Source organism: Notamacropus eugenii, chromosome 5 (assembly GCF_028372415.1).
Source record: "Notamacropus eugenii isolate mMacEug1 chromosome 5, mMacEug1.pri_v2, whole genome shotgun sequence".
Classification (NCBI taxonomy): Eukaryota; Metazoa; Chordata; class Mammalia; order Diprotodontia; family Macropodidae; genus Notamacropus; species Notamacropus eugenii.
Genome location: NC_092876.1, coordinates 436044792 through 436069070, shown reverse-complemented (window position 1 = coordinate 436069070; position 24279 = coordinate 436044792). Strand labels below are relative to the sequence as shown.

General features: G+C 42.0%; 1 long non-coding RNA gene across 4 annotated transcripts; it reads left to right on the top strand.

Annotated features, from left to right (window-relative positions):
* The first annotated feature begins 949 nt into the window (after positions 1–949).
* LOC140507169 (uncharacterized) lies at positions 950–23819 on the top strand. 4 transcript variants are annotated; one of them, XR_011968229.1, is made up of 3 exons: positions 950–1265; positions 14039–14156; positions 23429–23819. It is a non-coding gene; the product is annotated as an uncharacterized lncRNA (long non-coding RNA). The 4 variants fall into 4 exon arrangements; XR_011968228.1 differs by lacking the exon at positions 23429–23819 and adding an exon at positions 14679–15006 and having other exon boundaries at positions 952–1265; XR_011968230.1 differs by lacking the exons at positions 950–1265; positions 23429–23819 and adding exons at positions 3383–3877; positions 14679–15006.
* The last annotated feature ends 460 nt before the right edge of the window (positions 23820–24279 follow it).

Below are 24279 nucleotides of genomic sequence, written 5' to 3'. Positions count from 1 at the left end.
CCAAGGGAACTTTGTACACAGTAACAGCAACATTATAACAGTGATCAGCTGTGAATGACTTTGGTGTTTTCAGCAATGGAGTGATCTAAGACAATCCCAAAGGACTAACGATGAAGCATACTGTCTGTCTCCAGAGAAAGAACTGATATTGTCTGAATAGAGGCTGAAGCATGTTATTTTCACTTTCATTCTTTTTCCTTTAGTCCTGTCTTCTTGTATAAAATGACTAATATGGAAATGTTTTGATTGATTTCATATACATACACACACACATATATGTACTTATATATGTATGATTGCTTACTGTCTCAGGGAAGGGGGAGGGAGGGAGAGAGAATTTGGAACTCAAAACTTTGAAAGAAAACAAATATTAAAAAATTATCTTAACGGGTAAGTGAGGAAAAAATAAAGTATATTAAATTTAAAAAATATGTGTAAGTATCAAATACTTAATATAAGTTTATTCTGTTAGAAAAGGTCTTCCAAAATGGGGGCTGCACTTGCAATTACCGTAGACAATAGATCACAGTGTCAGTTTAGAATTTATCATAATTTTAATTCTAAAAGTAGAAATTAATGTACTTCCAAACAAGGGGTGAGTCATAGCAGTCAAAATAAATCACTAGGTAATGAAAAAGAAAAGGAAAGAAGGACAATCCTGTCCTCCCTTTCTACCACCAATCTACAATATCTGAATTCTTGCTCCTTGGCTGACTCAATCAATTTTTGCTAAGGTGTTGTTTTTCATTATTTGCTGTCAAAGACGACCAGTGACATCACAAGGTGAGGGGCGATGTCCTGACCCCGTGTGAACTGGATTTAAGAGAAGCAGAATTGTACAAAGTCATCAACCTCACTCTCTTTTCCAGTCATCAAAGTCCAGTGGCAGGACAAAAGTTGAGACAACTAGAGATGACCCAGGATACAGTGGTTAACCTTGGAGTCTTTCATGTGTGACCTGAGCTCTAAGAGCTCCACAGAACTTGCTTCAACTGTCTTCATGGACCTTAGAACAAATTGCTTTCGACCACCCATTCCACTGGGGGACATCTTCCCATGCTTGCAATAGACACCTCCTAACTCACTAACAGGTTTGAGGCCTCAACTTGGTTTAGCCAGTCTGTTGAGATGTTTTACTGGGGTGTGGCCTCTGTGTATGCTACAGCTTCTTGGAGCCACAGATGAGAATTTGGTAGACCCCAAAAGTGAAAGAGAAGCTCAGAAAAGAACTTGGCAAGCCCTCACAGCAAAGGTGCTAGTCCTTGGTGAGTACCTCATAAGCCCCTACTAAGGTGTTAACAGAAAATTTAAGTGTGAATTGACAAAACAGCTGTTGACAAACAGTTTGTTTCTTTTGTAAAAAATTAAATTGAGTATCTCATTTTCTCCAATTACATGTAAAAACGGTTTGTTTCTTGAACTTTTTGGTCTTAGGATCCCTTTAGATTCTTAAAAATTATTGAAGACCCCCCCCAAAACCTTTTAAAATGTGGGTTATACTATAAATAACCCAAATATCATTTCACATCCTGGGGTGTGAGGAGCCAATTGAGGGCAGAATATTAAATTTTAAGTATGAGCATTTATACCTTAGAATTGGCAAACACTACAAATCAGAGTTTGATTTATTTTTTTTGTAGATTGTCTAGTCTTAAGAAAGTGATAGAGAAAAGTTATAATGCAGATTAAATGTAAAAGTGTATGTATAAATTTTTTTCTTGAAGAGTTGATTGCTAAAAATTTATTAGCACATCCATGGATATCAATGGATGTTTATTATATTAAAAATTAAAACATGTTAGTATTTATTATGAAAAAAACTTTTGACCTCAAAGACCCTCTGACAGAGTCTTTGGGGGACCCCAGAAGTTTCTGGACACCACTTTGAGAACAGCTGGCTAAAAGTGCTACCTCTCCTTCACAGCAGTATTCACTTTTAAAAGGACATTTTCTCCCCCTCCCCCATTTAATAGCCTTAATTTTTTTTTCCAATTACATGTAAACATAGTTTTCAACATTCACTTTCATAAAATTTTGAGTTCCAATTTTTTTCCTCTTTCCCTCCCTCCCTTAGTCCCCTCCCCAAGACTGCAAACAATCTGATATAGACTATACATGTACAATCATATTAATTAATCATATTTCCACATCAGTCACGTTGTGAAAGAATCAGAAAAAAAAGGGAAAAACCACAAGAAAGGAAAAAAAAGAGAGAAAATAATATGCTTCGATCTGCATTCAGATTCCAGAATTCTTTCTCTTGATATAGACAGTATTTTCTGTCATGAGTCTTTTGGAATTGTCTTGGATTGTTGCATTGCTGAAAAGGGCTAAGTCTATCAAAAGTTGATCGTTGCACAGTGTTGTTATTACTGTGTACAATGTTGTCCTGGTTCCACTCACTTCACTCAGCATCAGTTCATGCAGTTCATTCCAGGTTTTTCTGAAATCTTCCCACTCATCATTTCTTATAGCGCAATAGTGTTCCCTCACATTCATATGCCACAACTTGTTCAGCCATTCACCAAGTGATGGGCATCACCTCAATTTACAATTCTTGTCTGCCACAAAAAGAGTTGCTATAAATATTTTTGTACATGTGGGTCCTTTAAAACAGTACTCTTGAAACACTCTCCCACAACTGTAGGATGCTATCCTTGCGTTCTCTTCCCCTTCTTCAGGATCCTTCCTCTACTACTTACCGCTACTACTACCACCACTACTACTACTACTACCACCAGTACTCCTACTGCCACCACCACCGCACCACCACCACCAGTATTCCCTAATATTAACATAGTGTGTTAAGGTTTACAAAAAGCTTGCCTCACAGCAATCCAGTGAGGTAGCAATAAAAATGAAAGCTTGGCATAAAAATGGAAAGGTCTGTGATTTAGAAACACAGCTGGGATAAAGGGTCTCACTGACATTTCTGGCAAATTTCCATTTAATTTGGAAATCAGACAAGTTTTATCAATTGGACATTTAGCCTTCTATTGTGTGAGCCTAATACTTTCAATTTCTTTTACTCCTCTGTCCAGCAGGTCCATACACACATACACACACATACATATATGCATACACACATATGCATACATACATGTATATGTATGCATATATGTATGTATATACATACAGACACACAGTATCTTTGCCAAGAAAATGCCCAAAAGGGAACTCACAGAGGGTCAGATGGGACTGAAAAGAAAATGACTGTAGAATACTAATTTTCCACTGAAGAAACTATATTCTAGATGGGCAAGTAAATGACTCAAAACTAACCTCTTGGATCCTAGTCCTTTGCCTTATGCCAGCTGAGTTTGAGAATATGACCTTCCTGACACATCTTGCTCCTCTCCTCTCATTTTAGGAAGGACCTAACCTGTCCTGGATGAGGGGACCAAGGGCTATCAGAAGCTCCCCAACTGGGAACAATGGGTGGAAATTGTAGAGAAGCAGACTAGAGCTGATATAAAGGAAATCTTCCCCCAAATCAGAATTGCCCAGCTTTGGATCGTGCCGCCTACCCAGGTGGTGGGGGCTCCCTTGTCAGGGGTGTCATTAGCCAAGCTCAGCTTTGAGTAAATGGCCTTTGACTATGGTTCCTTTCCAGAGACCATAGAAGGTTCTAGATTCTGTGATTTCCTGCTCTGATTCCCCTAAACTGAGGAGGGAGGGAAAGTTCACACCATTTTAGTGCTGAAGCCCAAAGAGAATTCCCTGGGAGATCCCAGAGAGACCTGGGGCCAGCGCTGCCGGGCTTAACCTTCTCCCTTGGATACTCAGCCTTTTCTCCCTCCTCCCCTCACTGGGCAGCTGCCACAGGGAAAGCAGAGCTGCTCTGCCGGGAGTGAAAGCCAGAGACAGAATTCCCCAGGTGAGCCCCAGTCTGTGACTAATCAGCCTGAGAGCTGATTAGCGAGATAAAAATCGAGAAGAATGTTTTGCATAATTTGGCAAAACCCTGCGTCTCCATGTGCGAGTGTTTGTTTACTGGGTGTCTCTCCAGCCTAGTGAGACAGCTCCATTGCTAGTGAAGGAAAAAAAATTCCTGCTTTTCGGCAGCGCAGGCTGTTTGCTGGGTGCGCCTGCCTGTCTCCTGGGCAGGGAAAGGGTGGGAAGAGGGTAGGAGTGCAGGGAGAGAGGGGGTGGAGTTCTGGTGCCAGAGTGTGGTGGGCATGGGGCCAAATTTGGAGGCAGGTTCCTTGGATCCCATCTCGGTGCTGCCTGTCACACTTGGAAAATTCCAAAGCTCTTCAGCTGCGTGGCTGAAAGCAAAAAGAATGGTGGAGGAGGAAGGAGGATGGATGAAAAGATTCATTTTAACTGAACTTTGGGGAATAGACTGCTATCAGACAGTCTGTGTCCCAGAAAATTTGCTTCTTCCAAGAAAAGAGAAAAAAAAAATTAGAGAACAATAATTTCATTTTCACCCCCCCTTCCTCCAATAAATCCCTTGGTTCTAGACTGTATAATTCAATAAAGAGGTAATAAGCAATTATTGTATGCAAGATACTGTTTTAGGAGCAGGGGATAAAGAACAAATGAAATGTACCTCATTCTCTGCCCTCGTGAGTTTATAGTCTTACAAGGGAGCATAGACACAAACAGGTAAGAGAAGACGAATGAATGAACGAATGAATGAACATTTATTAAGAGTTTACTATGTGCATAGAAAGCATTGTGATAAGAATTAGAAATAAAAACAGAGACAAGTGCCTGTCCTCAAGGAACTTACATTCTAATGGGGAAGGAGAGAACATAGAGAAGTTTCAGCGATGAGTCAGGAGTAAAAATCTCATGGTCCTTAGGGTAAAAGAGCAAAGTCATTGGTGTTGTGTCTTTTTTAAAAATAATTTTTATTATTATTTTATTTAAAATAACTAAATGAATTATCATTTTATTTTAAATCATTAAACTATTCATTATTTTATTTTAAATAATTAAAAAACATTTCCATGAATAAAATATACATTTCAGATATTGAACCCTTTGACAATGCCAAGGACTTTGGTAGAGACAGCTTTCCTTTTCAGGTCTTCACAGGCAATTGTGGTTTGTCCTTCACCCTCAAAGAGGACCATGACATCAGGAAGATGATGCCATGACTTGCAACTGAATTAGATTTAAGTGAGAAAGGGCTGTGCAATGTCACCAACCTCACTTTTTCCTCCAGAGCCATCTGGGTCAAGCAGCTAGATACAAATAAAGACAACTGGGGATATCCCAGAATGCAGTGGGAGATCTTGGGCTTTTTAAGCTAAGATCTCAACTCAAGGGCAGTTAAAGGTAGTGGTCTACTTGGTACTGGTTCACCTAGTCCGATGCCTATTGCCTTCTGTAGTTCCCTCAAGGTGCCTTGATGCTTCATGAAATTTGATTTGTCTGCCTAGTAGGTCAAAACTGGTTGGCAATTGGTGGAGGTGGTTGTCTCCTTTTCCATGGGAGATGTTTCCCTGGAGGATGACCTTCCGAGCTAGGGAGCTGGACTGAATGCAGGACCAGGGTTCTGAAAGACGGTATATGGTTTGTTGGGCTTACTTGCCTAGTGGGGGCAGCTGGCCAGCAGCTGATGTCGGTATGGTGAAGATGGAAGGCTGCTTCCCTGAAGGATGTCTAGGTAAAATGTAATATGTGCATAGAGGAGACCCAAAGTGCCACAGAAAACTTTAAAAGGAAGGTTGGGAAGGTTTTAATTAGCCAACAAACAAGCATGTTTTAAATTTACCTGCGTCCCAGAGGCTAGAGAGAGCTGGTGAGATAATAGAATCAAGACTTGAGTTTGAATACTTTCTTTAGTCATTTACTAGCTATGTGATCCTAAGAAAGTCCTTTAACCTCTCAGCCTCAGTTTCCTCATTTGTAAAATGAGAGTTTGTATTTGTTGGCCTCTGAGGTCCATTCTTGCTCTAAAGTAATGATCCGATGAGTCATCTGAAATAGAAGGAAATCTTAGACATTTCCTAAGCTGTGCACATGATTGCTTCCATATGTGGTTTGTAAAACTGTTCTTGTAGTAAATTAGATTCTGTTACATTCAAGCCTAGCCACAGAATGTGTGGCTGAGAAGTACAGGAGATAAGATGCTTTTCTGAAACCAAGGCTACAAGGTGTTTAGAGTTCTTGCCTGTCCCTTCACAATCACTGTGGACCACAGGTGTGGCCATGGAACCTTCACCTGTAAATTTAGCCCCATCTCAGTTCCTGGAACTAATCTTACCGCTTAAGTAAGTGAATAAAGACCCTTAGGGATAGCCAGGCTGTGCAGTAGATAGGGTGCTAGGTCTATAGTGAAGAAGACTTGAGCTCAAAAAACAGATACTAGCTGTGTGACCCTGGGCAAGTCAATTAATCACTATCTGCCTTAGTTTTCTCATCTTTAAAATGGGAATGATAATAAATAGCATCTATTTCACAGGATTGTTGTGAGGATCAAATTAGATGGTATTTGTCAAGTGGTTAGCGCACTGTCTATATTTAAGAAATCCTTGTTCCCCTCTCCTTCCTTTGCATCCATAATTCAGATGGCTAAATGCATGTGTATATGCTCATTCAGTATATGCATATTTATTTATATGCTTACCTTGTGTGCTGTGTGTGCCAACATGCTGCTTTCCCCTAAATATAAACTCCTGAAGAACAGGGATCATTTGTATTTTTGCATCCCTGACTCCTAACATGTTACCTGGCACATAGTAGGTGTTTAATAAATACTTGTTGATTGATTGATTAATTCAGCCCGACTTGTTGCTTTCCTTTTGACCATCTAGTCAATGGATTCTTGCTTTCCTCCTTGTAACTAAATCTGTAGGCACTGGGTACCTGTCCCTTTCATATCTGAATTCCAGTGTTTTCTCTCTGTTGATTATTTTCTATTTATCCTGGATGTAGCCTGTTCGTATGTGTTTGTTTTTATATTATATCGCCCCCCCCAATTAGATTAAAAACTCCTTAAAGGCAGGAATTGTCTTTCACCTCCTTTTGTGCCCCACAGTGCTTAGTGCCTGGCACACAGTAGGTATTCATTGATTGATTGGATCCCTGTCCTGGTTTCTTAGCTCTAGAGCTAGAAACCGACCTCGCCTCTTCTCTTCCAGAACTCCCCCCATAGCTAGGTTCCTGCCATTGCTGTCAAATCTCCTGGGTGATGTTGCTGTCGCCCTTCTGTTGCCAAATCTCCTGACCCTCTCTCTGCCTCACCTGTTCTAATCCCCTCCAATCCCACTTGTTAAAATGGTCCCCAATTGCCTGCACCACCCTGGTAGGTCCATCACTCCTGGTGTGGACTGATCTTTCACTGAGGAAACTCTGGTTTTAACATGAGATAGTAAGAAGAGAGGCAGGGGGAAACGGAGCTCTACCATATGCTCCTTCCACACTGCCAAATCAATGTGGATTTTTTGGCTTGGTACAATGGAAAAACAAACTGACTCTGGAGTCAGAGCACTTGGTATTGAAATCACTGCTGTGTCACTGAAACCTATGTGACTTGGGCAGGTCACTTCGTTGACGTAGGCCTCAAATTCTTCAGCTGTAAATGAGGAGGCTGGACCAGAGATCTACTCTCTCCATGCTTTCCCTCTCCGATTCCACGGTCCTGCCCCTCTGGTGTAGCCCTTTGGGCTTTCTTTATTACTAGGCATGGTTCTTGAGTCAATTCCTCCTATGTTCAGCACTTTGTTCCGGGTATATTTTTGACGACACCTGTGATCCAATGACACTGGTCTCCTTGTTGCTGGCTCAAACAGGAAATTCTATCTCTTACCTCCCATCATTTTCACTGACTGCCCCCTAGCCCTGGAATGCTCTCCCTCCTCATCTCTACCTCCTGCCTTTCCTGGCTTCCTTCAAGGGCCAGGCAAAATCCCACCTTCTGCCACTGCTAGGTCTCTATCCCAGATAGCAAAAAATAAAGGGGGGGGGGGGGGGGAGAGAAAGGACCTATTTGTCCAAAAATATTTATATTAACTCTTTTTGTAGTGGCTAAGAATTGGAAATTGAAGGGATACCTATCAATTGCGGAATGGATGAATAAGTTGTGGTGTATGGTTGTGATGGAATACCATTGTGCTATAAGAAATGACAAGTAGGATGGTTTCAGAAAAACCTGGAAAGACTTACATGAACTGATGCATGAGAAGTGAACAGAACCAGGAGAAACTGTACACAGTAACAGCAATATTGTTTGATGAAGAACTGTGAATGACTTGCCTATTCTCAGCAATACAATCGGCCTCCACAGAAAGAACTGATATTGTCTGAATACAGACTGAACCATGTGATTTTTCACTTTCTTTCTTTCTTTTTTTTCTTTGATTCAAGTCTTCTTGTACAAAATGACTAATATGGAAATGTTTTACGTAATTGCATAGGTATAACCTATATCTACTTACTGTCTCAGGGAAGGGAGAGGGGAGAGATAGAATGGGGAACTGAAAACTTTAAAAAATGAATGTTTAAAAATTGTTTTAACATATTATTGGGGGGAGATCTCACACACACACACACATATATAAATTAAAAATAAACTTCAAAACCCCACCTTCTACAGTTAGCGTTTCCTGATCCCCCTTAATTCCAGTTGCTTCCTTCTTTGAATTGTTTCCTTTTTATGCTGAATATAGCTTGTTTGCATATATTTGTTCACATGCTGTCTCCCTATCAGACCATAAACTCCTTGAGGGTAGAGACTAGAGACTGTTTTTTGCCTTTCTTTGTATTTCCACTGCTTAATACAGTGTCTGGCACATAGTAGTCACTTAATAAGTGTTTATCGACTGACTGGCTGACTGAAACCACTTGCTCCCTATTGAGATACATATCAGTATGATCAGATCCCAAATAAGTATTTAATTTCCCAATCTCTTCTCAGGTCTCCCTACCACTAAGCATGTAGATGAATGATTCTGCGAGTCTAGGGAGCTGGAAAAGGACATGTTATTCAGGGTTTTAACAGTAAGACTGAAGTGCCAGGTCCCACTTTGGCCAATTCTATTCCTTTAAAAAGAAACCCAACATATAAAGCTCCCACTATAAAGCTGTTCTAGGTGCTGGGGACAGAAACACAGAAACAATACATTATACAGTTGTCCCTTCCACATCAACTTTCCCCACCATATTTTCAATATGTCATTATTAAATAGGAATTATTAAATTATTATTAAATATCATTAAATTATTATTAAAATAATTAAATGTATCAAATTAAATAGGAATTTGTGAGAGTTTTGTGGAAGTTACAGACTACGTAAAGCCAGCAGACAACACAGAAAAAGTTTAGAAACTCTGAAATGCATAAATTTTGTATAATATCAACATATTTTATCTTTTAATACCATAATAATTCAGATTTCTTCTCTGGTATGAAGGGAGGGCAAAAAATTTTACATGGATTTTCCAGATTGTGGAAGGAGGGTGTCCCTAACCCCTAAGATGTGGAAGGGATAACTGTAGTCACAAATATGTGTAGCAAGACTTTGGAGCACTTTCAGAGAGTCTCTGATGGTATTGCCCCTACTTGGAGAGATGGGGAACCTGCTTCTGGGAGAGTCCTGATGACGCACAGTATGTTTCCCGGAGAGATATCAGTGCGTGTGTAGGCATTCCGTAAATGGTTTTGGTCTGCTCACCACATGGTTAGGGGAAGCCTTTCTGACTGTCTATGTAACTGGAATGGGAGGTGTCTTTTGGCTTCTTTTCCCTAAGTTTGGCTCCCTCCCTGATGAGAGTGACAATGCTGTAATTCGAGAAGCTTTGGGCCCTCCCCATTGAGTGTGCCATGTGGCCCTGTAAATCCAAGGCCAGTTTCTTTTCTTGCCTTCACAACTGTTCCATTCCCCTTTTGGAGAATGATATCCTACCATCCCATTATACAAGATTTGTGGCCAGGTCATCATCAATGCTTTGAGGATCAAGGAGTGACCAGCAAGATCTAGTCCGCTATAGCTGAGATGAAGACTCATTTGGCGGCAGTTCTGTATGCATGTGTTAACTTGGTGGGACAATATAATATAAAAACCTACTCCCCTCAGAGGCTCAGGTGGGATTGGGAGAAGCATGTCTCTGAGGTGCTGGAGAGAAATATTTGTACTTATATCTTCTAAGTTTTCCCTTTGTTAAAGCTTAAGTATAGTTATTCCTTCCACATTATGGGAGTTAGAGACATCCCCCTGTGATCTGAAAAATCCACATAAAAATTTTTAGCCCTCCTTTAGTATCAGAGAAATTATTATGGTATTAAAAGATAAAATATATTGATGTAATACAATACTATACATATGTCTCATGCATTTCTGCTTGCTTTTGTGTGCTGTCTGCAGCTTCCACAAAATTCCCCCCAAAATTCCCATTTAATTTCTTATACTGACCCTCGATGGGAAAAGTGGAAATATGGAAGGATCACTGTACTTGTTAAGTAGTCGTGTGGATCCAGGTTTCTGATTGCTAACTGGCCTCTAACGCACAGTTTGCGTAGGCTCAAGCTGATAGCCCAACCCCCCCAGGGGTACCCCTAGCTCCCTGAGTAGTAGTTGTAATTTAATTGACCATGGCAGAGTGAATAAAAGGTTGCATGCCACCCAAGGACACTTGAGGAAAGACAGGAAGACAAAGATTCCTGTTGGGACTGGAAGCTCAATTCCGTGTGGACGGTCTCGGGCAGGTAAAAGTGGGACTTCTAAATCTTAGAGTCTTACGAGGCCCTCCATGAACAGCGGGGGTTCGAGAAGGTCAGACTGAGCTAGCTCGGCTAGCTCAGGTATTTCCGCCTCTCCCCCGGAGATACCTGATGGGTGGAGTCTCCCTGCCCTTGAGGTCCTCCCGGATTGGAGCACACCTAGTTACCTAACAGCATGGTATTGAGATGCAAACTGTGTGGCTGAAGATTAAGTAGGATTGAGGAAGCCAGAAAGCTCTCTCTTAGCACGTGTGGAGCCAAGAGGACAGTAAGGCTCCGCTTCTTTTCTTTCCTCTCTCCCCTCCCCCTCTCTCCCCGCTTGTACTTCTACTTCCAATCCCTTAAGCTTAGCCTCCTTAGGAAATCTCCCCCTCTTCCTCCTAAGGAATACCCCCCTGCATTTGTAACCCGGACCCTGAAATAAAGCTCAACCCCTGTTTGACTCTGGAACGTCCTTTCTCTCATACGTTTATCCGGTTTGGCCAACCGAAGACCTGGGACAGGTAAGAAAGACTCGGGTAGCCCAATACAGGCCTCTAGGCTTGGCAGATTCCAAAAGGCAGTAGCAAAGAAGAAAGACATTACAGGATACTGGATGTGATTCTGATGCTCTCTCAGGCTCTTTCTCTTCTCTCTCTCTCCCTCACCCAAAACACTCTCATGCAGGTAGGCTGGGGGACTCCGCCAAAAGGGCAGCAGCTGATGTGAATAGGTCTTCCTAGGATAACCCTTATGAATTCATGTTCTCCTACTATGGTTCAGTCTAGCTTCTGAGTCCCCACTGGTGTGCTTCTTCATCAAAATACATTCTAAACAGAAGGCAGAGCAAGGATAATTTTAACATACCTTTTAACCCATAAACATGGGACACTGTTGTGGGTCATGGCTGATCAATGTGACCCATGTTTGACCAGGGTGGTCTGGGACCTCAAGTTTAGAACTGGAATGAAATGAGACGTTCATAGTCTCATATCCAACAGTTAACAAAGGAAGGAGGAGAGGATTCAGAGGATAGAACAGATGGTCCTTGAGGGAATTATTGATTCAGCTGAGTACCTCAGGACTAGTTGTTTTGTGCTTCTGATGGTCATGCTCCTGGTCTGCCAACTGAAATCTAAAGGAAGACATTTAGTTTCTCATGTCCTGTTTTGAAATACCCAAATGAAAAGATTCACTGGTGAAATAAGCCTTAGTCCCCTAAAACAATAAAATTTTGAGAACAGTTTTAGTACCTTTCAAGAAAAAAACTGGCATGAATTTTCTGGGGTGGGATTGGTCCCTTCTTGTCCCCTAAGTGGTAAGGCCCTAAGGCTATTCTAGAGGACTTCTATTGCTTAAAGGGCTTTGGGACTGTACCTGGACAACTCTGACCTCGGAGGGTCAAGAAGTCTGACGTAGCAGCACTAGAGGAAAAGAAAAAACTAGAAATACAGAGAGAGCAAAACTCGAACAAAACAAAACAAACGAGTAACATGACAGCATCTTAAGAGGAGAACAAAATCCAAGGCTTTGACTTTTCCCTTTGGAAGGACTGAATCCCAGATCCAATGATCTGGTCCTATGGGGTAGAGGATGCCAAATGACTAATGAGGAGGATGGGCAGCTAAATAGTGAAGGGGAAGGGTGTCAGGCCTGGAGTCAGGAAGACCTGAGTTCAAATCCCACCTCAGACACTTACTAGTTATGTGATCCTAGGCAAGTTACTTAACCTTGTTTACCTCAGATTCCTCATCTATAAAAAATGAACTAGAGGAGGAAATGGCAAATCACTCCAGTATCTTTGCCAAGAAAACCCTAAATAGGTCACTAAGAATCAGATATGATCGAAACAACTGCACAGTGAGGAGGACATCAGGGCCACAAGTGAAGCTGCTGGTTCTCATCATGGGTCAGGATCATCAGCAGTAAGGTAGACGAGGAATCAGGGTCAGCTAGGTGGTGCAGTGGATAGAGCACCAGTGCAGGAGTCAGGAGGATCTGAGTTGGCAATCCTGCCATGTGTTAACTGCAGAGGTCTAGCAAAGATTCCTCATGCTGGCACCTACCAGTGCTGCCCTCTGCCAGGGAAGGAGGGCTCCTAAGTGCTGCTTCTTCTGGAGTTTGGTTTTGCCTCCCATTCTTGGGTGGACTTCTTATCCCAGGGGCTTGGCTCTATTCCCCATTCTTGGGTGGACCTCTTACACCAGAGTCTAATTGAGGACAAGTATTGCCATAATGATAAGGGCTATTGCAATGCCACCACCCACCTTATTTCAGGAAAGGAGCAATGTTGCAGGCTCTACCATTGCTTTAGCTTGACTTTACCTCCACTTGCCACCTCACCCACCATGCAAGGGCAGAATAGATGCCCCATGCCAGAGACCAAGTCTGACCATACAGGTCAGGTACCTCAGGTTCATAACTGGAATAAAACTAGTCTGTTTAACCTTTAACAAAAGGAGGTTACTTAGCCATACCAGAAGAAGGTCATTCAGACAAGGGAAGAGACTTTCTTTGAAGACACTATTGATTAAGTAGAACACAGTTTTTCCCGTACTATTCCTGCTGCCTAGTCTGCAGTCCAAAGCTTTAGGGAAACCCTCAGTTGTTATCATCCTCAGGTGACCAGGAAACTGTGTCAATGGCAGACAACTGAGCCTGGGTTTTCTTTTTTGGCTGCCTTGGTTGGGTGTTGAACAGTTTCTACTTCCCAAGAAGCAAGTGCCAAGGCAAAGAGAGAAGAACATCCTCTCCATCATCAATTAGCTCTTTGAGGCAACAGAGAAAAATAAATTCTTTTTTTTTCCACTAAGCTCTGTAGTTTTCTTTTAAATCTCCTTCCTGGTGCAAAGCAGTGAGGAAACTCACTTCCTGGTGATTAATCAAATCTTAAGGTCTGCTGGCTAAGCCATAATCAGGCAAGTTGGATTAGCCCAAACATCACAAAAGAAATTGAGAGTCCTGAGTTTCCCAGTTATTAATTCCAAAGTTCTTTTGTCAGTTACATGCCAGTTAGGTGCTGAGAAACAAGACATATTTATGTATTTGCTCTAAGTGCCTTGACTCTGCAATCTTTTTCTTAGTATTTTTTTAAATATGCCAGTTTCACATTCATCTTTGTTCCTTTTAATAAGCAATATTGAAATATGTAAAATCAAAAAGGGATACCCCTTTAAGCCTGGAATGGGAATATATATTGCACAAATATACAAAAGTAGGAGAGGGAATGTCAAGTTTGGGGAATGATTAGTAGTTCCATTTTATAGGAACATAGACTTTGTGATGAAAGCAGTAATCAAATTAGTCTGGGAAGGTAAGTAGAAGCTAGATTGTGGTGGCTTTTAAATGCCAGGCTCAGGAATTTATATTTTGTCTTTGTCTTAGAGACGTTAGGGAGTCATTGAAAGTTTTTGAGCAGAAGAGTGATACTATAGTCGGTGCCTCAAGTCGATTATTTTGGCAGCTGGGAAGAAGATGGATTCCAGAGTGGGAAGCAAGAAAGGTGAGTACAGTAGCTCTAGGGAGGAGGTGATGAATACCTGTGCTAGGGTGGTACCCTAGAGGAGAGATGGGAGAAATATTGTGCTTGTAAAAAAAAAAATTCACATGCTAACATCTCACAGCCTTTCTGATTTAAGCACTGATGATGGTTGAGACAGGGAGCAGCTTTAATTCTACATCTTCAGTTGTAGTCTGGTACTAAACACCCCAGATCATTACCTCCCATTTGGATTTTCTCCCTAACTTTTCTTGCTTTTTTGTCTTTCTTCTCAACTTTCCCCTAACACCTTTTTTTTTTCCACTTCAAGCTTCAATTCTGTCAATTGAGGAATAAGGTTATGTAGCAGAAAGAGACTTGCCTGGCAGTCAGGATTTGACTGGTCTTAGCTTTGCCACTGTTGTTCAACTCTTTGTTTCTAAGAGAACCAATGACACCATGGGGTGATGTCTTGACTTGCCTGTGAATTCGATTGAAGTGAGGCAGAGTTGCACAAAGTTATCAGCCTCACTCTCTCTCTTCCAGAGTTATGAAAGTCCAGTGACAAGACAAATGTCAGAATGCCTGGTGGTGGCCAAGGATTGCAGTGGATGACCTTGGCATCTTCAATGTTTGACCAAGCTCTAACAGCTCCATAGCTCCTGCTTCGGCCACCTTCATGTCCACTGGATCAAATTGTTCTCATCTACCCATTCCATCTGGAGAAATCTTCACATGCTTAGGGTAGACATCCCCTTATCTCATTGACATGTTTGAGGTCCATAGCTTGCTCTCAATCTGATTTAACCTCCCTGCTGAGATGATTTTTGCCAAGGTGTGACCACTGTTCATACTACAGCTTCTTGGAACCATAGTTGATTGCTGGTGACTGTTGTTGTGTTTATCCTTTGTTCTCGAAGAGGACCATGACATCAAGATGATGCCATGAGAGTTGGTAGACACCAAAGATGGATGAGCAGCCCTCACACCAGAGGTGCTGGTCTTCTCTGAACATCCCATATGCCCTGCTTTGCCGCTAATAAGTAGTATGACTTGGGGAAAACCAAAATGAACAAACATAAGGCAATCAATTTCTCTTGACCCCATTTTCCTCCTGTGTCAATCAAGGCGTTTGGACTAGATGGTCTCTATTATCGCGTACTGGGCATCTAGGTGACACAATTGATAGAGTGTCAGTCCTAGAGTCAGGAAGACTCTTCTTCCTGAGTTCAAATCTGACCTCAGACACTTACTCTCTGTATGACCCTGTGCAAGTCATTTAACCCTGCTGGCCTCAGTTTCCTCATCTGTAAAATGAGCTGGAGAAGAAAATGGTGAGCCACTGCAGTATCTTTGACATGAAAACCCTAAATGGGGTCAGGAAGAGTCAGACACAACTGAAAAATGACTAAGCAACAAGAAATGTCTCTCACTGCTCTAATTTTCTCTAAGTCTGTTTGAAATGATCAGAATTATGGGGTGAGGGGCAGTTACATGTTTTGGGATATAGGTCAGGGCAGGACAGGACAGGTGACTAGGAAAACAAAGGATTCAGATGGCACAAAAGATTTTTAAGAGCCAAAGGAAAGCTACCCTGGTCTTTCATTTATTCCTCTATAAATACGTATTCCTATTTGAGATGCTGAATGTCGGAGTCAGGACAGCAAGGCTGGCCAAAATGTCTGAGCTACCACTAGCCTCACGGGACGGTCTGATTCCTCACCAGCATTCATAAAATAAAGCTCTATTTACAGTTATAGAGCCAGGGACAAGTAATGGGGGGAACCGAAAGGAAGGTCTGGAGCAGGAAAGAGCACAGAGCAGGAATCCAGAATCGAGTAACTAGAATTTAGAGGAACCTGCTTTTGATTGGGGAAAGGAAAATAAGGAAATTGAATGACTATTAGGAAACCCCTCTTAACAATTCTGCAGCAGTCAGGCCAGGAGAGCCTTGCTGGAGGTAAAGACAGCAATGAGGAAGATGGGAGTAAAATGATAATGGTATGAAATCCAAACCAGAATTGTGGTTCTGACTACTTTTTTAGGTCTTCTTTGGAATGGCATCACAGGGCTTCCTGACCCTTAAATACCCCGGCTCCTTGGTATATTGGCATATAGCATGAAAAGGGAGAGGAGGGGTTACCTCTTATCCCAAAAGGACAAGGCTTTAAAAAATCCATCATTTCCAAAAGCTGTGTGAAGTATGCCTCTGAGTCACCCAGATTTGGTGCCAGCTTACATTTTACAGACCTGGGCCAGCCCTAGAAGGGACCTTGTCACAGGCTTCAATTCACATCATGAACAGATGTTGGTTGTTGGCCCTGTAATGAAAGGAATTCTTCTCCTGCTGGAGTTCTGAGAAATTAGAGAGAGGGGTGGCCTAATCCATTTCCTTGCACACTGGTGCATTAGCAGGAGGCAGGCAGTTCTGGTAGGTGACCCACCAGTAAATGACTGGTAGAAATAGAGTGTAGTGGGTAATTTGTCTTTGATATAGAGTTGAAATGCATTGGTCCTACAGTTATGTAGTCCAGTCTGCAATTTCTCATCATCTCTAGGAGGTTTGATTCTTTCTTCATCCTCCTGCTCCCTACTAAAATGGTAAAAACTCACATTTACCCAACATTTTAATATTCACAAAATGTTTTCCTCACAGCAACCCAGTGGTGTAGGTAGTAAGTACAAATATTACTATTATTTCAATTTTACTATAACTAAGCAGAGGGTGGGGGAAGGAGGAAGTAACTTATTCAAAGACACATAATGAGTAAGAGGGAGAACTGGAATCAGACTGCAGGTCTCCTGACTCCATACCCAGAGTACTTTCCATGACATTTCAGCACAAAGTTGGAACAATTGGGTGGGGAAGACTGGTTGAGTGGTTTCTCTGTGTGCTGTTGGTGCGGTGCAGTGAGTAGTGGACAGAACACTAAACCTGAAGTCAGGATGACCCTGAGTCAAATTCTGTCCCAGACACTTAACAGCTGAGCAAGTTACTTAACCTTTCTATGCCTCAGTAGCCTCATCTGTAAAATGAGGGGACTGAACTTTTGTGAAGGACTTTAAGATTCATTGCAGCTCAAATTCTCTGATATCCTTATTCTGTATTCAAGATGACTCATCTCTTTCACACTTAGGTACATTTCAAGAGAAGTCTCCAGTTGGGTCTCAGCCGAGTTTCTGTGAGCCTGGGAGTGGTTCCCAGTGCCTTTGTCCCGCTGGCATCTGACCTGTGCTGTCTTGCCTTTCCAGAAGACCAGCTCTCCCTACTGCCTCCCTCTTCTAATTAACAGGAAGGTCGAGGGATGGATCAGAGATCTAAACGGGAGGGAACACTCCCTATCTCTGAGTTCTCTCCTTGTCTGGGACATTGTGACCCAGAGACACATGAGTCAGACTCAAGAAGTACCCTCCCCCCCAACCCTCATCTTTCTTTTTACTTCTTTCATTGACTTTTCAAGTCATTTTTAAAGTCTTACTTGTGACATTAAAACAACATAGACACAAACAAAGAAGCTGCTATTCCACCTCTTTTCTGAGGGAGGATGGAAAACACATAGTGATCTCCAAAAACTAAAAAAAGAGAAAAATTTACAAAACAGTCTCAGCAGCATTTATCCAGGATGCACTGGGGATTCAGGCTGTCTGGAGATTAGGAGACAGCTGAGATAACCTATGGAGTCTATTAAAAAAAAAAAAGAATGAAATAAAATGTTAGCCCAAATAGTGAGGGGAGGAGGTTTGGGTCCTAGGATGTGGGAATAACAAACTGCAACCTATTTGCTCCCCTCAGTCATATGTATGTGTTTATGTGTGTATGCCTGTGTGTACACACACATCCCCAAAGAATGCTGGATAAATATTGCTTGGTCTGTCTTTTTTGTTTTGTTTTGTTTTTTTTAATACTTGATCACTGCATATACATATATCCAAGATAAACTCTTTTCTGGCTTCCCGGCTTCTTCTTTTCAGCCCATCCCACAGCCTAATCTATTGTCCATTTTTTGTGACCCATAGGCTATGGAGGAAAGGTGCTGATGTTTCTCTGTTAGCATTTTCCTAACCATGGAGATGTTATTCTGCCTCATCATTTTCTACACAACCCAAGGCCTTTCATGTGTCTCTCTGCTCTGCTAACCTGGAGGAACGGGAACACAGAGGCTGAATGGTTCCGTGGGAGGACAGCCAGGGTCACAATCCCTGCGGAACCTGATTCAGGCATGACTCAAAGCCATGCTCTCCAATGTGCAGCCAACAGACAGCGTGGGGTTCACATGTGACGGTGTGCAGAGCGCCACTCCCCCTCCTGCAAGCTGATCTGCATGCAGGAGAGATACAGACCTGCTGGAAATCTGGCCTCAAAGCTGCGGAATTCCAGCAAGGTGGCATTTCCATATTCTCTGGCAAGAACTAATTAGTGATTATAAAGCTCTTTGAAAATATAAAGAACTGAATGATAATATCTATAATGAGCCTTATTTCTCTCCTGCTCCCTTCTCCCCTATCTGGGGGAGGGACAGGTTTGCACACACTGGGGACGGGGCGGAAAGCAGACGGCTTTCTTCCTCTGGCTCATTAGTATAAGAAGATCGTAGACTTGGAGCTGCCAGGGACCACAAAGGCCATCTAGGCTCTCCCACTCATTTTATAAATGAGGAAACTGAGGCATGGATAGGCTAAGTAGCGTGTCCAAGGCCACACAGGTATTAAGTGACAGATGTGGAATATAAACATTGGTCCCATCACGTCTACAGACTGCCACAGTTTCAGTCCTAACCAGGAAATTTCAGAAAGGAGAGCAGCTGGGTCATATAATTACAAAAAGACCTCTTCATTCCTCCCACTGCCCGTCCCCCCAAGCAATCACTAGGAGATCTGCTCAGCCCCAGCAATGTCAATTTCATTCCCAGGTGACTCACTTCCCAAGCTTTACCACCTTCACACTAGCTGCCTTTTCTCTCCTCTCCCCTACCAGGGTACCTTACCCTCATGCTTCTTTATACCTTTACCTTTATGCATTGTCTTCCTCTGCTATAGTGTAAGGAATTGCTTTGTTTGCTTGCACTTCTGAGTCCCCAGGGCTTAGCTGAGAGCCTAGCATAGGGGTGCGGAACCTGCAGCCTTGAGGCTACATGTGGCCCTCTAAGTCCTCAAGCGCTGCCCTTTGACTGAATCCAAATTTCATAGTGGTCCTGGCATAAAGTAAGCATTAAATAAATGTTCCCCCTCTTTTTCTCTCTCCCTCCTTCTTCTTCTCCCTCTCCCTCCTTTCTTCCTTCCCTCCCTCCCTCCCTCCCTCTCTCTCTCTCTCTCTCTCTCTCTCTCTCTCTCTCTCTCTCTCTCTCTCTCTCTCTCTCTCCTTATCTGTCTGAGATAGTATATGTTAAGCATTTTGCAACTTTAAAGATGATACATAAATGTGAACTATTATTAATGGCAGCAGTCATAATTTTCTGTTATTATTATCGTGTATTTAATGAAAACACAGCAGAGCTCTAACTCTGGGTGATTGGTGCTTTGACCTGGAGTGGAAAATTTAGAGGATACAGAAATCTCCTTTAGCACAGTAGAAGGTAGTGAGAGGAGTTTGAGCTCAGATGCTAGCCCAAGAAGGTGGGAAGAGATGGGTTGGGTTTTCACTCCCTCTCATAAATTTCCAACCTGGCTTTGCCCAGTCAGGTGGGCAGAAGGTCCCCAGAACTTCCCTTTCCTTCCTTCATTCCCAGGAGTACCAGTGTATCTCCTATCCTCCCTCCTCAAACAGGAAGACTTCCTCTTCATGGAGGTGTGAGATGGAGATGTATAAATTGAGACATAGGGAGAGAGATGTGCTTGGCTTAGGGGTTAGAACCACTAGATTTTTGTTTGGGGCTTATTTTTTTTGCATCCTCAGAGTCTAGCACAGTGCCTGACCCAATGCAGACATGTAATAAATGTTTATTGAATTGAATTAAATGGAACAAGTCATTTAGGGATAACCTGAGGAAGGAGGTGTAGCTGTTAAGCTGAATCAGGAAGGGAGAAAGCCTTGATCAAAGCTAGAGGTCTTCTACAGACTAGAAATTAATTTAGGAGGGGTAGAGGAACCAACAGGGAGTACAGGCTTTTGAAACAGTATAAGAAGGCCTTATAATTCTGGCAAAGAAAGGAGCTGATGTAATATTCCAATTAGGAGAGCAACCTGCTACCTGGCAATAAGAAAATCTGGGCCTGAATTCTAGCTTATAAAAATAAAAGAAGCCACACTTCATGAGGAGGCATTTTGGTGCTGTGGCAAAGGCTATAGCTCTTTGGAGCAGGAAGATCAAAGTTCAAATCCACACTTTGTTACCTGTGTGATCTTGGACAAACTAGTTAGCCTCTCTGGGCCTCAGTTTCCTCAACTGAAAAATGGAGAATTGGTTTTGGTGATCTCTATGATTCCTTCCAGCTCTAAATCTATGATCTGATAGAAGTCTGGAACAAAGGTTGAGACCTGGAATGAAAATAGGATACAGTTCCCTAAAGCTGTGCTCTCCAAGCTGTACTGAAGTTCAATTGTAGTTATCTTGTGAGTAGAAATGTAGACTTTATATGTTCATCAATTCTCTACCTTTTGGGGAATATCCATTTGGAAAGTCTTAGGCTTGTCTCAGTAAACTCAGGGAATAGAAGGGGTTTGTCCATAGCTGTTGTTTGCTCTTCATTCTTGAAGACGACCATGACATCAGGGAGGTGATGCCATGACGTGAAAGTGAATTGGATTTAAGTGAGGCAGGACTGTGGTCACCAGCCTCACTTTCTCCTCTGTAGCCATCTGGTTCCAGTGGATGATATAGATCAGGACAACTGGAGATGGCCCCCTTCCACATAAGTAATGAGAAAAAGTTTAGAGCATCAGATGTAGAAACCAGGTGTGGTGTATCAATCATGGTCACAGCCCCTTGAACTGATCTCTGTAGTTGAGACTATAAGAGAGGTAAAAACAGGACAAGATGAGCTGGTGAACAATTTAGGGAAATCCTCACAGTTACCAGGGGAAAATGGTGGCCAGGTTGAAAGCAGCAGGTCTTTCTCACATCTTCCTCTCTACTGTCCTACTGTAAAACAGATTTATGGATGGCTACTTTCCTTCTTGTGCAGCTGCATGGCCCAGGGGATAGAGCACTCAGCTTGGAATCCAGAATTTTCATCTTCCTGAGTTCAAATCTGGTCTCAGATACTTAGTAGCTGTGTGACTCTGGGCAAGTCACTTATGTCTATGCCTCAGTTTCCTCATCTGTAAAATGAGCTAGAAAAGGAAATAGTAATCCTCTCTAGTACCTTTGTATAATGTTAACATAAGTTAAATGCCCATGAATGGGCCTCAGGTGGAGCTCATTAAGGGAAGCTTGATTAGGGGAGGCTTGTTTTATAGGAAGTCCCATACTTTTTGTTAATTGCTAATGAGGCATTGGGTCATGAGGGTTGTGTACTCCAACTCTGAAAAGCGTATATATGGCTGAGGTGAGTTTTTGCTTTGGGAGCTTACTCTTTGGAAGAAGGTTTGTGTGCCAGATGAGACTCTGAGTAGCCACTAAGGTGCCCCCCAGCTTTGAAAATTCAGATGTTGGTGCGTCTCTTTCTGGTAACTATGTATGTATGTAATGGTCAGATAGTTGGATCTGTCTGTTGATGTGTGGTGTAGGTATTACTTATGGTCAGGCAGTTAGAAGCCTTGTCTGTTGATCTTTATTTCTCTGCTTCTATTTTCTCTCTTGGTGAATGTAATTAAAGAAGACTGTTTACCCCTTTTTAATTGCTTTTCTTAGAAAAACAGATCTAGGAACCTGTTCTAGCAGGTCACTTGCATGTGTGTCAGGGTGCTTGCTGCTACACTTTACCAAGAAAATCACAACTGAGGTCATCAAGAGTTGGACATGACTGAGTTTTCCTCTCACATCAGTAGATACGGAGGATGGGATGAAAGTGAGGGAAGACAAGAAATAGGCTGACAGCATTCTAAATGTAATGCAGAATTTCTTATTAGTATGTATCACCCGGCCACCCCCCCAAAGTTAATAAGAAATGTGAAGAAAGTAGGGTAATGAATATGATAATATGATAGTACACATGGAATGCTCTGAGCTCCTTTGAAAAAAGGTGCGAGGTATTATAACTGTTATTCTCTCCCAGAGCATCTCTATTTTTATTAAGGTGTTAAAAATACAGAAGATTTGCTTTTTATGAAGCATTAGCACTCTTCAGAGGAGTAATTCCCTAACCATTTCATGGATTTCATAAAGTCACAGAACTGGAAGAGACCTTAGAAATCTAGATAATCTAGTCCTTCCCTATTCCCATCCCTATTTTCTCCTTCAGTCTTCAGTCCCCCATTCAGCTGGCTATTGGCTGTTAGCCTTTTTTGTTGTTGTTTTTACCACCTAGAATTCTCTCAAAATATTCTTCAGTGACTATTTCCAGTAATTTCTCATTGACTTAAATTCAGATGATGGTCTAAAACATATAGGCACTGAAAATTAAATCCAGAATTTCGAGAATTATTGCACCATTCAGGAAGAAAATGAAAAAAAGATACTCAAGGATATGGGAAATTACCAAGATGAACACATGTAATGCCATGCAAAGGACTTAAAATTCAGTCTAATAGCTTTTAATAACCTCTGAGTATTTAAGCTCTAAGGATACAAAGGTTTTTGGGGCAGCCAGACCTGGAGTTAGGAGGGCCTGAGTTCAAATTTGACCTCAGACACTTACCAACTGTATGACCCTGGATGTCGCTTAACCCTGATTGCCTCAGTATCCTCACCTATAAAATAAGCTGGAGAAGGAAATGGCAAAAAAGAAAACCCCAGCTGGGATCATGAAGAGTCAGACATGACTGAAAGGACTCAGCACCAAAATAAAAAGGTTTAACGAGAAACATTCCAGCTCTAGAAGAGGGATACAACAGATAAACAAATAAGTATTTATGAGAGAGTGCAGTTCATCTGGAATCAATCAATTAGGGGGATGACCTGGGTGTGAACAAGGCCTAGATATCTCTATTAAATCAATCAATTAATATAGGGGATTACATTTAATGGGGGAAGTATCTGAAAGTCTTTGGGTGCAATGTAGGTAGGTGTCTTGATATTGGCTAAGGAGATTCATTCATCTCCTGTGGGTCTTCTATAAAATAGTAAGCCAGTTTGGAAGCCAGGCATTCTAGCATCTGGCAGCACAGAGAAGTCCAGTCACGCCACTGGGGAAAAAAAATCAGTTAGGGGCTAAGAGAGAAAACCTTTGTTTCCCTCTCCTTCACCCTTTGACTACAGGAGGATCCTATGATTTGGAAGGGTTTGGAAGATTCTGAACTTGCCATTTGTGGTGTCCTAGCAGCAACCCCAGAACAATTAATAAAAGTGTCTGCATTGAGAGCCAAGGACATGTGAGACACACTGAGGGGCAAGCAGCTTGAAAGACTCTGCAAGAAGCCCAGAAGATGTCTATAAGAAATCCACCACATATCAGGGGAAGCTGAAAACCCTGAGAAAAGGACTTCCAGGACCTGTGAGTTAGTCCTTTTCTGTTCTAAGCTTTAGCCCACTCTCCTCAGGACTCTGTCTGTCTGTACTGATGGGGAATGGTCACAGACTTTTGAGGGGAGAGGGAAGTTTAATATGTCCTTGTATTATTCTATCAACTAAGTAAATATTCCTTTTCAATAAACTAGTTAAGTCTGGCTGACTTGTCGATATCAACAGATAGTCATTGAGAGGAGGCACACTGATGGGGCTTCATGAGCTATTTTGTTAGAAAGATACTCCTAGACCTTCAGCATTCCCTAGAACCCTGAGGTTCTATAGTTCTATAGTAGCCACTCTCTGGGACTCAGTGCGAGTTGGGATTGGGAGAGTAGTTTTAGTGCAGGTATTATGTATACATAATAGGTGAGAGTGAGTATTAATAGCAAAGGGGACTGAGAGAATGTTCCTGTAGGAGAATTCACATGATGTGCCCTATAAAGGAAGCTAAGGATTTTAAGAGGCACAGGTCAGAAGGGAATACAGAACAAGTACAGTACAAGTGTACAAAGGCCTGGTGTTGGGAAATTGAGTTGAGGGAACAGTAAGAAGACCAATTTGACTGGAATGTAAAACACCTCCATTAAATCTAGAAGAGCAGG